This window comes from Haliotis rubra, unplaced genomic scaffold, assembly GCF_003918875.1.
Source record: "Haliotis rubra isolate DU_JTF1 unplaced genomic scaffold, ASM391887v1 Scf52, whole genome shotgun sequence".
Lineage (NCBI taxonomy): Eukaryota > Metazoa > Mollusca > Gastropoda > Lepetellida > Haliotidae > Haliotis > Haliotis rubra.
This window is the reverse complement of record NW_025767213.1, coordinates 801,746-816,483: the sequence shown is the minus strand read 5'-3', so window position 1 is coordinate 816,483 and position 14,738 is coordinate 801,746.

The window sequence follows — 14,738 nt, the reverse complement described above, 5'->3', positions numbered from 1 at the left end:
GTCGTAGACCTCACGTAAGCAGGGAGTCTATATACATCTTGTATAGACTCACTGGTGTCGTAGACTTGTAGCAGGGAGTCTATATACGTCTTCTTTAGACTCACTGATGTCGTAGACTTGTAACAGGGAGTCTCTATACGTCTTCTAGAGACTCACTGGTGTCGTAGACTTGTAGCAGGGAGTGTATATACGTCTTCTATAGACTCACTGGTGTCGTAGGCTTGTAGCAGAGGAGTGTATATACGTCTTCTAGAGACTGACTGATGTCGTAGACCTCATGAAAGCAGGGGTTGTATATACGTCTTCTAGAGACTCACTGATGTCGTAGACCTCTTGTAAGTAGGGAGTCTATATACGTCTTCTAGAGACTCACTGATGTCGTAGACCTCATGTAAGCAGGGAGTCTATATACGTCTTGTATAGGCTCACTGATGTCGTAGATTTGTAGCAGGGAGTCTCTATACGTCTTCTAGAGACTGACTGATGTCGTAGACTTGTAGCAGGGAGTCTCTATACGTCTTCTAGAGACTCACTGGTGTCGTAGACTTGTAGCAGGGAGTCTATATTCGTCTTCTAGAGACTCACTGGTGCCGTAGACTTGTAGCAGGGGAGTGTGTATATACGTCTTCTAGAGACTCACTGATGTCGTAGACCTCATGTAAGCAGGGAGTCTATATACGTCGTGTGTAGACTCACTGGTGTCGTAGACTTGTAACAGGGGAGTGTATATACGTCTTGTAGAGACTCACTGGTGTCGTAGACTTGTAGCAGGGAGTCTCTATACGTCTTCTAGAGACTGACTGGTGTCGTAGACTTGTAGGAGGGAGTCTCTATACGTCTTCTAGAGACTCACTAGTGTCGTAGACTTGTAGGAGGGAGTCTGTATACGTCTTCTATAGACTCACTGGTGTCGTAGACTTGTAGCAGGGGAGTGTATATACGTCTTCTAGAGACTCACTGATGTCGTAGACCTCATGTAAGCAGGGAGCGTATATACGTCTTCTAGAGACTCACTGATGCCGTAGACCTCATGTAAGCATGGAGTCTATATACGTCTTGTATAGACTCACTGATGTCGTAGACTTGTAGCAGGGAATCTCTATACGTCTTCTAGAGACTGACTGGTGTCGTAGACTTGTAGCAGGGAATCTCTATACGTCTTCTAGAGACTGACTGGTGTCGTAGACTTGTAGCAGGGAGTCTCTATACGTCTTCTAGAGAGTCACTGGTGTCGTAGACTTGTAGGAGGGAGTCTCTATACGTCTTCTAGAGACTCACTAATGTCGTAGACTTGTAGCAGGGAGTCTCTATACGTCTTGTAGAGACTCACTGGTGTCGTAGACTTGTAGCAGGGAGTCTCTATACGTCTTCTAGAGACTGACTGGTGTCGTAGACTTGTAGGAGGGAGTCTCTATACGTCTTCTAGAGACTCACTAGTGTCGTAGACTTGTAGCAGGGAGTCTGTATACTTCTTCTATAGACTCACTGGTGTCGTAGACTTGTAGCAGGGGAGTGTATATACGTCTTCTAGAGACTCACTGATGTCGTAGACCTCTTGTAGGCAGGGAGCGTATATACGTCTTCTAGAGACTCACTGATGCCGTAGACCTCATGTAAGCAGGGGGTGTATATACGTCCTCTAGAGATTCACTGATGTCGTAGACCTCATGAAAGGAGGGGGTGTATATACGTCTTCTATAGACTCACTGATGTCGTAGACCTCTTGTAAGCAGGGAGTGTATATACGTCTTCTATAGACTCACTGATGCCGTAGACCTCATGTAAGCAGGGGGTGTATATACGTCCTCTAGAGACTCACTGATGTCGTAGACCTCATGAAAGCAGGGGGTGTATATACGTCTTCTATAGACTCACTGGTGTCGTAGGCTTGTAGCAGGGGAGTGTATATACGTCTTCTAGAGACTCACTGGTGTCGTAGACTTGTAGCAGGGAGTCTCTATACGTCTTCTAGAGACTCACTGGTGTCGTAGACTTGTAGCAGGGAGTCTATATTCGTCTTCTAGAGACTCACTGGTGCCGTAGACTTGTAGCAGGGGAGTGTATATACGTCTTCTAGAGACTCACTGATGTCGTAGACCTCATGTAAGCGGGGAGTCTATATACGTCTTGTGTAGACTAACTGGTGTCGTAGACTTGTAACAGGGGAGTGTATATACGTCTTGTAGAGACTCACTGGTGTCGTAGACTTGTAGCAGGGAGTCTCTATACGTCTTCTAGAGACTGACTGGTGTCGTAGACTTGTAGGAGGGAGTCTCTATACGTCTTCTAGAGACTCACTAGTGTCGTAGACTTGTAGGAGGGAGTCTGTATACGTCTTCTATAGACTCACTGGTGTCGTAGACTTGTAGCAGGGGAGTGTATATACGTCTTCTAGAGACTCACTGATGTCGTAGACCTCATGAAAGCAGGGGGTGTATATTCGTCTTCTATAGACTCACTGATGTCGTAGACCTCTTGTAAGCAGGGAGTGTATATACGTCTTCTAGAGACTCACTGATGTCGTAGACCTCATGTAAGCAGGGAGTCTATATACGTCTTGTATAGAGTCACTGGTGTCGTAGACTTGTAGCAGGGAGTGTATATACGTCTTCTATAGACTCACTGGTGTCGTAGACCTTATAAAAAGCAGGGAGTGTATATACGTCTTGTAGAGACTCACTGGTGTCGTAGACCTGATGTAAGCAGCGAGTGTATTTGTGTCTTCTAGAGACTGACTGATGTCGTAGACCTGATGTAAGCAGGGAGTGTATTTGTGTCTTCTAGAGACTGACTGATGTCGTAGACCTGATGTAAGCAGCGAGTGTATTTGTGTCTTCTAGAGACTGACTGATGTCGTAGACCTGATGTAAGCAGGGAGTGTATTTGTGTCTTCTATAGACTGACTGATGTCGTAGACCTGATGTAAGCAGGGAGAGTATATGTGTCGTAGGCCTCATGTAAGCAGGGATTGTATATACGTCTTGTAGAGACTCACTGGTGTCGTAGACCTCATGTAAGTATTACAACGCGAGTGTTTGGTGAATTAGCTCGCTTGACTAGAGGTTCAACTGTATCAATCCACTCACAACACAAGACCTGAGTAAATACACGAGGAGTTTATTACACAGCCACTGAATAAAAATTTACATAATCAGTCAGTAATAGAATGGTTTACAATTAATTGTTACAGCATGCTCGCAATGCAATCAGCTATCATAGTACATAAACATCACATGTAGATTCGTTATGTACTGTATTAATCACGATACTCTACATATTACCTCAGTGGGCATTCATGCACTCCACATTCTATAACAGTCACAAAACAGCATACTGTTCACAACGTACTGCCATAGTTAGGGTACCCGACACACTCTCGACATTCCACAATAGTTACAAAATAGCGTAGTGTCAGTCAGTATTAAATAAAAAATCCTAAACAGTATTACAGAAATATGTGAGATGATGCCACGTTCCACATCAACCTGAAGGGAGTGCCAAAGGTAACTGATTGTAAAGAGATGTCCAATAGAATAAAGTTAACATAGAATAGCAATGGTAATATTGATCAGAGTAGAAGACAGTAAAGTTACATGCCTGGGTAAATTTACCCGACAGCCAATCATCTGTGACTGTTATATACCTATTTTAGCTGTCGCGGATAATCGCTTTTACAGATAAAACTTACGATAACGTTGTTATTGTGAACTTGAGATTATATCATTTAGGTTGACCGAAGCATCGATGATAAATGAGGACAATGGAAGACCAGTTGCGAGTATGCCACGAAGATATATGTTGAACGCGCGTGATTTGACAAACATGGAATACAAACAGCCGTAAAGACAGATAAATGTGTTAATAATTACACCTTGGCGCTTTAGAGGTACTGCCCCGGATTATGTCCGATGCTCGTTTTCAATGTCACCCTAGGCAGGTTTAAGATTGAAGAACGTGGTCAGTTAGTCTGCAATTTCTCCAGTTTTAAATAACATATACCGTCTTAAAATATTTGCTACACTTCGTCAGTTTCCTCCATGTTGATATAAACAAGGGGCCTATATACGTCTCTCTATGGCCTCACTGACGTTATGGACCAATGGATGCATTTTATTAAAGATGAGGATATTTTAAATATTTTGATATCCAAAGAATATATAAACGTCACGAGGCAATTTGTGAATGTCAATATAATTTGAAGTAATAAGCCCACAACACAACCCGATAACCTGACATGTTTGACCTCTGTTTTTTATTACTCTGCAGTCACGATATGGCCGAAATAATGCCGATGTGACTTAAAATCTTAACTCACTCACTCACTCTCCTTACTCAGGAAGGAAGGTTCTCTTAAAAAGGGCTATCAAAAGCATATCAGATAAATGATTCCATGTAATGCGTGTGATCACCCTATTTGATTTCTGAAGAGAACGCACGCACACATGCACACACACACATATATACACTGTAGGCGGATTGTAGTGTATATATCTACATTGCAGATGCACCGTCTTCCAGACACTGTATGAAGATGTGTCAGCTGTCAACAGGCTGTCGGGTGATAATGGTTCATTTCACACAAAGTTTATCGCTGAGCGCATAATGTGTACCCTGCTGTAACTCCAAGATGGAGAAGTGTCTGGATCAGTGAGCCTGAGGTTATCGTATACACATCATTAAAGGGATGGTGGTGCAGATGTGTATATGAAAAGGGGCATTGATGACATGTATAAAACTTGCCTCATTCACCAAAGATTACAACATGACAAGTTGACTGTCTGAATTACCGGTAGTAATCATATCTGCGGAAGACATGAAAACAGTTACAGTACAGCATTTCAGATGCCAGTGCCCAAGCCAAATTCACATCATCTATGTTGTCAACGATAATGTCATTCAGTACTGATTTCACCACTCTGGATTATAGTCAACACGCATCCATGAAGACACTCTTGTTAAATTCCAAACACTTACTGGCATCAGAGTCATAAAAAAACCTTAAAAGAAACCTTAATCCAGTTACTGAATGCACTTTACACTAACGCTTTGGCCTGAAACGTTGGCCGCAGCTGGTGCGTCTTTAACATCCCCGATGGCGGTACAGTGGTAGATTGCGAGGGTGTTTCATTAATGCTGGCTGCAGTTGATGGGGATGTTAGCTAATAACTTGGATAAAACTGCAGAAGCGGATATTGTCAGCGATCTCTTTCTAGGTTTATAAAGCACATTTAACGTGAAACTATGCATTAACTGAATATGCTTTTTTTCGAATTTCCAGCCTTTCAGTCGATGCCCCTAGTTTGACCAAATACACACTCTTAAAAAATATCGCCTTTGGCACAAAAACAGATCAAGGTAATTCTCGATACATGTTCGATGAGGACTGTTCAGCTGACATGCTCACTTACGAGAAAATATAGTCTTTGTGTCTGGGAAAAACGCGACATGTTCTTGAGCTTGACAACACAAAGCGTTAGATAAGAGAACAGGTTCTCGTGTAAAGCCACTTGTAACAAACACAACAGCCATGTATGAAGGTGTCTTGACAATCAACCACTTGACCCGGAGTGAACGGTTTTGTAGAAGAAGCTAACGCCAAGCTCAGTTTGCAGGTGCAGGCAGAGTTATGCTTATTTCTTGATCTCTGTAAACTCTCAAGTGAATGAAAATGCTGCTTTGCTCCCGTATAAAGACAACGTGGATGGGTGCATGCACGTGTAGCTGCATTCGTTCGTTAGTTCGTGAGTGGTTCAGCGAGTGGGCGAACACTGTGGGTACGTGAAGGAATGAGTGGGTGGATGCGTTAGTGCGTGATGCATCCTCTGCTGTCTAACTTTTGTTCCTTAAGTACGTAAGATGATAAAGTATCAATTATCCGTATTATTGTTAAAGGCATAACATGGAAGAGTTATATTTGTACACATATTGTGTGAGCGGGAGTGTTGCTAGAAGAACTTACCGTGGCTCGTCACGGATGTTTAGTGTGATCCATTATATATACTACTTGAATACAGCAACTGTCCATTATTTGATGTTATGCCAGTTTTTAATGCAAAAGGATCATAACATGATTTATGGTGTTTTCCATAATCAGTGTAACTGTTGACAGGATAATATCAAAATCTGCATGATTTGACACTAGACATCCTGACACGCCGTTGTAGAGATGGGTGTCAAAAGTCAGTTCACAAATTCAGTATCGTGTGTGTCCACCATTGGCATTGATGCAGGCTTGACAACGACGACGCACAGACGATACTAAGCGATTGAAGAAAGCTTGGGGGAATGTTGTTCCATGTTTTAACCAACGCTTGTCCCAATTCAAACGTCAACGTCAATGGCTGATTCTGGGCTTGACGTAAACGTCGCTCCATTTCATCCCAAGGGAAGTACCGGAATGTTCTTCTGTCTGAGGAAACTGTCACAACACGAGCGACGTGTGGACGGGAATTATCTTGCTGAAGCGTGAAGTTACGTCTCTGTCCTTGAATGAAGGACTGCACGTAAGGCCCAGTGATCTCATCCTGTATTGCCACTGACAATGACTAGTTGCGTCCGACCATGGGATGTGATGGCTTCCCATACCATAACGCTTTCTCCATCAAAGTGTCGTGCCATCTGAGTTGTCCAGAGGGAATCTCGACTCGTCAGTGAACAAAAACTTGTCTCCTGTACCTAAGATGCTGTCTGCACCAGACAAGGCGTGCCTGTCAGTGGCGTTGGACGTATTGCGGGCCCGGATGTTGTGCTCTCTCAGTCGGTTCCGTTCAGTCTTGGAACTAATTGGACGTAAGCCAGGTATGGTCCGAGCAGTCAGTCTTTTCAAATCACTTTCATTTTGTGCAATTATATGTTATGCACTTTTACTTTTTTCCGTTAGTATACATATTCAACAGAAGTGTTGTATATCTCCCTTTTCACTATATTATAGTATGAGGTAAAATATCTGAACTCCAGACGGCATCGTACAGTTATCTGGACTAGCAGTGTTCAGAGTTATAACAACCAGTCTTGTCAGGTCACCCAATAACAACGTTTTGAATCGATGTATTCACTTATGTAACAACCAGGCTTGTCAGGTTACCCAATAACACCGTTTTTAATCGATGTATTCACTTATGTAACAATCAGTCTTGTCAGGTCACCCAATAACAACGTTTTGAATCGATGTATTCACTTATGTAACAACTAGTCTTGTCAGGTCACCCAATAACAACGTTTTGAATCGATGTATTCACTTATGTAACAACTAGTCTTGTCAGGTCACCCAATAACAACGTTTTGAATCGATATACATGTATTCACTGATGTAACAACCAGTCTTGGCAGATCACCCAGTAACAACGTTTTGAATCGATGTATTCACGTACATAACAACCAGTCTTGGCAGATCACCCAGTAACAACGTTTCGAATCGATGTATTCACGTACATAACAACCAGTCTTGTCAGGTCACCCAATAACAACGTTTTGAATCGATGTATTCACTTATGTAACAATCAGTCTTGTCAGGTCACCCAATAACAACGTTTTTAATCGATGTATTCACTTATGTAACAATCAGTCTTGTCAGGTCACCCAATAACAACGTTTTGAATCGATGTATTCACTTATGTAACAACTAGTCTTGTCAGGTCACCCAATAACAACGTTTTGAATCGATATACATGTATTCACTGATGTAACAACCAGTCTTGGCAGATCACCCAGTAACAACGTTTTGAATCGATGTATTCACGTACATAACAACCAGTCTTGGCAGATCACCCAGTAACAACGTTTCGAATCGATGTATTCACGTACGTAACAACCAGTCTTGTCAGGTCACCCAATAACAACGTTTTGAATCGATGTATTCACGTACGTAACAACCAGGCTTGTCAGGTCACTCAATAACAACGTTTTGAATCGATGTATTCACGTACGTAACAACCAGTCTTGTCAGGTCACCCAATAACAACGATCTGCATCAGCGTGTTCACCTTCACTTCCACTGTGTTAGCTACACTTCTGAAATACTTTGGAAATGGATATTTACACATTTGAGTTCAATGTGGGATAGATCGGTTTCAGAATCATATCATGTACTGACAAACAGAAACGGAACATTGCTTTTTGACAGAAATTGATGAAACACAGGGAATGTTCTATAATACAGTGAAATAAAGACTTGACAAATTGCTTGTATGTGACACTGCACAAGTGTCATACCTTACAGACTACTCGCTGGAATACCTTTCCTGGGGCGAAGCTGTGTCAACTGTAACGTGATATTTATGATGTCGTTTGTATCGACAGTTCCGAAATAGTTGGTAAATGTGCAAGTGAAAAAGAATGTTCATGCTGGTCTCTGTGGGTAACACTCCGAAAACGTTACGGATTTCAAACTGGGAAATGAAGAACATGTGCATGAATCCATCAGTGCAATCAGGTTAGAGTACTGCCACGAGTATTACTTTAAAGAGACTAAATTGTCAAAATCGATGGCTCTAATGGCGGTACGTGGAAGTCAGGACCTGTCTTCATGGAGGAATAATACAAAACGTTCACCTCATGGCCTGTCTCCATGTAGGTGTAACACGGTACATGCACCTCATGGCCTGTGTCCATGTAGGTGTAACACGGTACGTACACCTCATGGCCTGTCTCCATGCAAGTGTAACACGGTACGTGCACCTTATGGCCTGTCTCCATGGAGATGTAACACGGTATATGCACCTCATGGCCTGTCTCCATGTAGGTGTAACACGGTACGTGCACCTCATGGCCTGTCTCCATGTAGGTGTAACACGGTACGTGCACCTCATGGCCTGTCTCCATGGAGGTGTAACACGGTACGTGCACCTCATGGCCTGTCTCCATGCAAGTGTAACACGGTACGTGCACCTCATGGCCTGTCTCCATGTAGGTGTAACACGGTACGTGCACCTCATGGCCTGTCTTCATGGAGGTGTAACACGGTACATGCACCTCATGGCCTGTCTCCATGTAGGTGTAACACGGTACATGCACCTCATGGCCTGTCTTCATGGAGGTGTAACACGGTACATGCACCTCATGGCCTGTCTCCATGTAGGTGGAACACGGTACGTGCACCTCATGGCCTGTCTCCATGGAGGTGTAACACGGTACGTGCACCTCATGGCCTGTCTCCATGTAGGTGTAACACGGTACATGCACCTCATGGCCTGTCTTCATGGAGGTGTAACACGGTACGTGCACCTCATGGCCTGTCTTCATGGAGGTGTAACACGGTACGTGCACCTCATGGCCTGTCTCCATGGAGGTGTAACACGGCACATGCACCTCATGGCCTGTCTCCATGTAGGTGTAACACGGTACTCCATGCACCTCATGGCCTGTCTCCATGCAAGTGTAACACGGTACGTGCACCTCATGGCCTGTCTCCCATGTAGGTGTAACACGGTACGTGCACCTCATGGCCTGTCTCCATGCAAGTGTAACACGGTACGTGCACCTCATGGCCTATCTCCATGTAGGTGTAACACGGTACGTGCACCTCATGGCCTGTCTCCATGTAGGTGTAACACGGTACGTGCACCTCATGGCCTGTCTCCATGTAGGTGTAACACGGTACGTGCACCTCATGGCCTGTCTTCATGTAGGTGGAACACGGTACGTGCACCTCATGGCCTGTCTCCATGTAGGTGTAACACGGTACGTGCACCTCATGGCCTGTCTCCATGTAGGTGTAACACGGTACGTGCACCTCATGGCCTGTCTCCATGTAGGTGTAACACGGTACGTGCACCTCATGGCCTGTCTCCATGTAGGTGTAACACGGTACGTGCACCTCATGGCCTGTCTTCATGGAGGTGTAACACGGTACATGCACCTCATGGCCTGTCTCCATGTAGGTGTAACACGGTACGTGCACCTCATGGCCTGTCTCCATGTAGGTGTAACACGGTACGTGCACCTCATGGCCTGTCTTCATGGAGGTGTAACACGGTACATGCACCTCATGGCCTGTCTCCATGTAGGTGTAACACGGTACATGCACCTCATGGCCTGTCTCCATGTAGGTGTAACACGGTACGTGCACCTCATGGGCTGTCTCCATGGAGGTGTAACACGGTACATGCACCTCATGGCCTGTCTTCATGGAGGTGTAACACGGTTCGTGCACCTCATGGCCTGTCTCCATGTAGGTGTAACACGGTACATGCACCTCATGGCCTGTCTCCATGTAGGTGTAACACGGTACATGCACCTCATGGCCTGTCTCCATGTAGGTGTAACACGGTACATGCACCTCATGGCCTGTCTCCATGTAGGTGTAACACGGTACATGCACCTCCTCATGGCCTGTCTCCATGTAGGTGTAACACGGTACATGCACCTCATGGCCTGTCTCCATGTAGGTGTAACACGGTACATGCACCTCATGGCCTGTCTCCATGTAGGTGTAACACGGTACATGCACCTCATGGCCTGTCTCCATGTAGGTGTAACACGGTACATGCACCTCATGGCCTGTCTCCATGGAGGTGTAACACGGTACGTGCACCTCATGGCCTGTCTCCATGTAGGTGTAACACGGTACGTGCACCTCATGGCCTGTCTCCATGTAGGTGTAACACGGTACATGCACCTCATGGCCTGTCTCCATGGAGGTGTAACACGGTACATGCACTCTCATGGCCTGTCTCCATGGAGGTGTAACACGGTACGTGCACCTCATGGCCTGTCTCCATGTAGGTGTAACACGGTACATGCACCTCATGGCCTGTCTCCATGTAGGTGTAACACGGTACGTGCACCTCATGGCCTGTCTCCATGTAGGTGTAACACGGTACATGCACCTCATGGCCTGTCTCCATGTAGGTGTAACACGGTACATGCACCTCATGGCCTGTCTCCATGGAGGTGTAACACGGTACGTGCACCTCATGGCCTGTCTCCATGTAGGTGGAACACGGTACGTGCACCTCATGGCCTGTCTCCATGTAGGTGTAACACGGTACGTGCACCTCATGGCCTGTCTCCATGTAGGTGTAACACGGTACGTGCACCTCATGGCCTGTCTTCATGTAGGTGTAACACGGTACGTGCACCTCATGGCCTGTCTCCATGTAGGTGTAACACGGTACGTGCACCTCATGGCCTGTCTCCATGTAGGTGTAACACGGTACGTGCACCTCATGGCCTGTCCATGTAGGTGGAACACGGTACGTGCACCTCATGGCCTGTCTCCATGTAGGTGTAACACGGTACGTGCACCTCATGGCCTGTCTCCATGTAGGTGTAACACGGTACGTGCACCTCATGGCCTGTCTCCATGTGTAGGTGTAACACGGTACGTGCACCTCATGGCCTGTCTCCATGTAGGTGTAACACGGTACGTGCACCTCATGGCCTGTCTCCATGTAGGTGTAACACGGTACGTGCACCTCATGGCCTGTCTCCATGTAGGTGTAACACGGTACGTGCACCTCATGGCCTGTCTCCATGTAGGTGTAACACGGTACGTGCACCTCATGGCCTGTCTCCATGTAGGTGTAACACGGTACGTGCACCTCATGGCCTGTCTCCATGTAGGTGTAACACGGTACATGCACCTCATGGCCTGTCTCCATGTAGGTGTAACACGGTACGTGCACCTCATGGCCTGTCTCCATGTAGGTGTAACACGGTACGTGCACCTCATGGCCTGTCTCCATGTAGGTGGAACACGGTACGTGCACCTCATGGCCTGTCTCCATGTAGGTGTAACACGGTACGTGCACCTCATGGCCTGTCTCCATGTAGGTGTAACACGGTACATGCACCTCATGGCCTGTCTCCATGTAGGTGTAACACGGTACGTGCACCTCATGGCCTGTCTCCATGTAGGTGTAACACGGTACGTGCACCTCATGGCCTGTCTCCATGTAGGTGTAACACGGTACGTGCACCTCATGGCCTGTCTCCATGTAGGTGTAACACGGTACGTGCACCTCATGGCCTGTCTCCATGTAGGTGTAGCACGGTACATGCACCTCATGGGCTGTCTCCATGGAGGTGTAACACGGTTCGTACACCTCATGGTTTGTCTTCATGTAGGTGTTATATGGTACGTGCACATCATGGCCTGTCTCCATGCAAGTGTAACACGGTACATGCACCTCATGGGCTATCACCATGTAGGTGGAACACGGTACGTGCACCTCATGGCCTGTCTCCATGTAGGTGTAACACGGTACATTCACCTCATGGCCTATCACCATGTAGGTGGAACACGGTACGTGCACCTCATGGCCTGTCTTCATGTAGGTGTAACACCGTACGTGCACCTCATGGCCTGTCTCCATGGAGTTGTAACACGGTACGTGCACCTCATAAGCTCATGACCACGGCCACATGCTACCATAAGGTGCATGTAGTTCTAGTTTGGCCAAGCCCACAAGACAACCGTTGGAGAATGTGACGCCTGTTCCGCAAGGTTTGCCAGCAGGAAGCAATGTATGGCGAAGATACTGCTTATTATGGATTGCATCTGAACTTACTGAACTCTGAATAGCATAAAGCAAGAACTGCACCTACCATAGGAAGCCAGGTAATGACAGGACAGTCAGTTTGATCAGTAATACATGCATCGATCTGGTCAAATTAGTTACACCTGAAGACCGTTTGGGTTGGGTTTATCTGCTGGGATGGACTGGATGTAAGCAGCACAGAGCAGCTGGAGGCATCCATGAAGTAGGCTGTATTCATAAGTAAACACAGGAAACAAATTCCCCAAATAATGTACACACTTATATATTGAGAACTAATGCGCATACATAGCTACTAGTATATATATATTGACAGAAAGTATTTGTCCGAAACTTACTGATGAAAACATTACATTAATACTATTTAAAATGTTTGTTGTCTGTGACACTTGTATTTTTATGCAGGGTTTTAATAAACAATAGACACACAGACTTACTGCTACATACAGAACATATTATGAAAATATCATAGTCTGAAATTTAAAAACCTAATCTTTTAAATAGCGTCGAGCCTATCTTGTAAGAGATTGGCGGTTCCCTCTGGACGGGCATTTTCAACACCATGTCTTTGGTGTCAGCAGACTGATATCAAGTGTATCAAGTACACTGCCGATGTATCAGTTTTACGGACCCCTCTGAGCCCTTTCATGCTTTGGGCCTCATTTAAGAATCCTTAAGATAAGCAGAGAGTGGCCCTAACCTACTTACACCTAGAGGACACGATGTTCTTATAAATGCTGAACCAAGGTAACGTGCTGCTTATACAAGGAGCTACAAAGGAACACTTCTCGCCGACATACTGGACATAACACAACCACACCATAACTTGAATATTCGTATTGAATCCAGTGAGTCTCTGAAAACAACAGATACAGACACTGACTGACTGTCTGTCTGACTTAGCATGGTTTTACGCATGTTTAGCAATATTCCAGCAATAGCACGACAGGGGTCACCGGGGAATCGAACCCGGGCCTTGACCGTGATGAGCGAACGCTTTAACCATTCAAACGTCCGTTTGTATAGAGAGGATTTTAAATTAGGGCAACGTGTGTCAAAGTGAACTAAACTTGGGACTTAAAGAGGACTTAGCTGTATTCTCCTGTAGTAAAGAGACGTGGGAAATTAGTTAAAAAGACTAATAAGGCGCCTGGGTGCAGGTTGTGAGCGTCAGTGCAGCTTTAACGACAGAACAATACTTCATGGTAGCGATCATCACAGAGCTCTGGAGAGTCACCAGTACTGATGATGAACAGCCTTGACCTTCAGTGGGACATTTGACAAGCATAGAGCTGGAGATCATTTCAGGTGTAATAAAGTACACAATGTTTACTTGTTGTCTGGAGATCGAACATTTTCTACACAGTCAGTCATATGAAACAATTAGAAAATAATATTGAACATGTGTCGAAAGTCAGTGTTGTTTCTTGTCTTTACTGAAATACAGAAAGGGTGGGAACATAGTGCACCTATTATCAGTGTGTTTTGAAATACAAAATATTTTAAATGGCTGAATGTACTTGCAATTGTACAATATTAAGGATTGTGTGCAATGATATATTTGGCTGAAGACATTGTGAAATGGAATCCAGGAATATTATCGTATATTCCTAAATCCCTAATTTAGATAAACAAACCCAAATGGCATTCGTTTTTATAGTATAAGATATTCATAAAACGAAAACATTAATTTTATAATGTACGTAAACATTAGCATTAACAGATTTAAGTGTTATTATTCGATACTGGGAAACCCTCGTTTCACTTTCACCATTTCGTCTTTACTTCGCACCGACTGATCACTGACATGTACTGCAAACAGTACAAGGTAAGAGTACGGACAAGGGCACAGTTGAATCATCTGAAGTCAACTACCTTAGACTGTCTTTTCATAGGATAGAAAAAATGTGGATTTTCGAAAAAAGGGACAGCGGATGATACAGAGAATAACGTGCTCGTAGCTCCAAAGAGAAAATATGTTGCTTTGTGAATAAGTATTGAGAGTCAATTCACGACCGGTACTCGTAGCTCGTAGCTCGTAGTTCCTAGCTCCTAGTTCTTAGCTCGTAGTTCTTAGCTCGTAGTTCTTAGCTCGTAGCTCGTAGTTCTTAGCTCGTAGCTCGTAGCTCGTAGCTCGTAGTTCTTAGCTCGTAGCTCGTAGAATAGTCTGAACTCAATCTGTGCGTGAATGTTCAGTTTCAGTAGCACTTCCTCTGTATATAGAATAAATCGCAGGGAGAC